We start from the raw sequence: 2,999 nt of genomic DNA on the forward strand, positions 1-2,999 counted from the left end.
AATGTTATAGAAATATCATTTGTTGGTTTGATTTCTGTATTAAATTTAGAGGTAGAAATTGTGGTAAAATATTAATACATGTACAATTGCTTTTAGTTAGCAATTGATTATAGCACGAGTTCCTCTAAGCTTTCAAGCAGGGGGCAGAGTTTAAAATTATATCAGATTTTTTTACTTTGTTTATTATTTTATAGCAAGTTTGAATAAATTTTAGATGCCATTATCACTTATGTAATATTATTATGTCTAGGTCTTTCAAATTAGAATCAAACCTGAATGAAGTTGTATATATTATATAAAGACACTGATGTTTTCTCCCCTGTACTTGTTTTCTTTCTTTTTTTAACAGCAACTGGAATTTTTTACTGTCTTTTATTTTGGTCTGTCTATCATAAAGAATTGATCAATATGTAAATATGGGATTTGAAACCATGGTTGACTTACAAGTGTCACTACAACATTTTAGAGCTCATAAGCCCACTCAAGACACTGGGCAAGTGGGAGGCATGTGTCTGTGTAGAGATGGAAGGAGCAAGGCAGCCCCTCCTTTCTCATGGTGGGCACTTAACTGTCCTAGTGAGGAAGGGGAGCACAATGGAAATACACCGGAACTGTTTAATTGCAGTAATTTTTTTCATATCTGAAATTGTATTATTTAATATTTTGAATAAGATTTTAAAAAATAAATGGCAGATAATATCAATCCCTGATCATATAAGTGTGTTTCATTGTAATGATGGCACAGGGTCCTTCATTTGGGGGTGACAGAGGGTTAGTGCTATGTCTGTGGGGGGGAAGCTAAACTGACTCGCTTGCTTTTGTTCCTTTTAGTAGTAGAACTCTGCCTCTACAAATTCGACTTAATTTCTAAATCCCACTTTAGGTCCAATTTATCACTAAGTGCAGAAGTTGGAAACTGTAGGAAAGTAGGATTGCAGAGAAAAGTCAAGCAGTGCCCTGTGGGAGCATGGTCCTGATACACAGAAGCTGCGGGTTTGGTCCTCGATCAGGGCACAGACAGAAACAGATCAATGTTTCTGTCTGTCTGTCTCTCTAAAATCAATAAAAATAAAGCAGTGAAATTAATGTGTGCTCTCTAGCATCCTGGCCCACTTGCTGTCTCCCTGTTGAAGCCTCCCCCACGCTGGAGGGTTATCCCCCTTAGTGGACCTGGGGCTCTGGTTTCTTCCTGACAGCAGTCTTTGCTACTCACGGCCCAATGCTGAAATCAGGTAGCCTCTGACCTGTAGAAATCAGATCATACTTTTATTAAAATGCTCCCAGAGTCCTGTAGAGGCACTTGAGCTGTTGTTCTATAAATATATAATTTAGACATACATGTATATGTTATAATTTTTTTTTTTTTTTTTGTGGCAGAGAGAAAGTCAGAGGGACGGATAGGGATAGACAAACAGGAAGGGAGAGCGATAAGAAACATCAATTCTTCATTGCGGCTCCTTAGTTGTTCATTGATTGATTTCTCCTATGTGCCTTGACCGGGGGGCTACTGTAGACCAAGTGACCCCTTGCTCAGGCCAGCGACCTTGTGCTCAAGCTGGTGAGCCTTGCTCAAACCAGATGAGCCAGCGCTCAAGCTGGCGACCTCAGGGTCTCGAACCTGGGTCCTCCGCATCCCAGTCCAATGCTCTATCCACTGCGCCACTGCCTGGTCAGACTATATGTTATAATTTTTAAATGAATTTTATCTCCTATGGAGTTTTTTTTTTTTTAACAGTACGGAGGTCTTTTGTTTTTTATACTCATCATGCTGGAAATTCACAGGGAACAGGCCCAATGGCTCGGGGTTCTTCCTGTGAGTACTTGCACAGTGGGGCCTCTGGGGGAGCAGGCTGGTGCGTCAGTTGGACCCTGGCTCCTTTCTGATGGCTTTCTTCTTTTCCTGATCATTTTCCTTCACATGTTTCAGGAAGCTGTCTCGGCTCTTCGAGTGCTTAATATGCTCTATGTGTACGTTAATTCTCTTGGCAAGAATCTGGCCCATAGCTTGTTTGTTCGCAACAATGATCACTGCAGGCTGGGTGATATTGTAGACTCCTCCAGTTTTGCCATGGTAATATCTGTGGGGCATTCCTTTTTTGAACAGTGCCCATTCCCTTGATGTCTACAACATCACCTTCTTTGTAGATCCACATGTGTGTGGCCAAAGGAACAGCTCCATGTTTTCTAAAAGGCCTAGAGAACCACAGTGAGTGCCTTTCATCTTTCTCTTTGCGTTAGTAATTTTTGTGAATTACTGGAAGATGACGCACTCTTGTTGATTAATGTCACTCCATTAAATTTAATTTTAAAAAATGGTTAAGTGATGTATTTGTAAAATTAGATGAGGCAAAAACCAAGACAAATCAGGCTCTGTACTGGCTTATGTTGGCACAGTGCAGTCCTACTAACATCTGGGACCTAGAACTGCATGCATGATGTGGTATGTCAGCTTTATCTGAATGTGCACATTCCCACGTGAAGCTGAAGCCACATTGTGTGAGATCTCACCCTTTCCCCAAATCCCAGGTTCCCATCAGAGCAGCCACTGCCCATGAAGCGGAGGGGGTGAAAGAAGGTTACTGCTCTCACAGCTGCCAAAGAGTTCTAGTCTCTGGCTGACTGCCTTTTGCCTTTGCTGTCTGGTCTGGCAGGGCAAGTTTACCTCCCTTCTGGGTTCAGTCCTAAGCAGTTGCATCCTTCCCAGAAGAAGTTTGAGAGGTTAAAAGTATTCTTCTGGGGGCCAAATGTCTTCTGAGGGAACGGGAAAAGGAGGCTGACTGGTTTGAGGTATCTGTAGCCACAGTGGTAGTCAACCTGGTCCCTACTGCCCACTAGTGGGCGTTCCAGCTTTCATGATGGGCAGTAGCAGAGCAAGCAAAGTATAAATAAAAAGATAGATTTTTTTTTTTTAAGATTTTATTTATTTATTTTAGAGAGGAGAGAGGGATAGAGAGAGAGAGAGAGAAGGGAGGAGCAGGAAGCTTCAACTTCTATATGTG

The 2,999-nt window shown here is 41.7% G+C and overlaps 1 pseudogene; it reads right to left on the reverse strand.

Annotated features, from left to right (window-relative positions):
- Positions 1–1,763: 1,763 nt before the first annotated feature.
- On the reverse strand, positions 1,764–2,239 carry LOC136335548 (large ribosomal subunit protein eL21-like; annotated as a pseudogene).
- Positions 2,240–2,999: the final 760 nt, after the last annotated feature.

The sequence above is a fragment of the Saccopteryx bilineata genome, chromosome 4 (genome assembly GCF_036850765.1).
Source record: "Saccopteryx bilineata isolate mSacBil1 chromosome 4, mSacBil1_pri_phased_curated, whole genome shotgun sequence".
Classification (NCBI taxonomy): Eukaryota; Metazoa; Chordata; class Mammalia; order Chiroptera; family Emballonuridae; genus Saccopteryx; species Saccopteryx bilineata.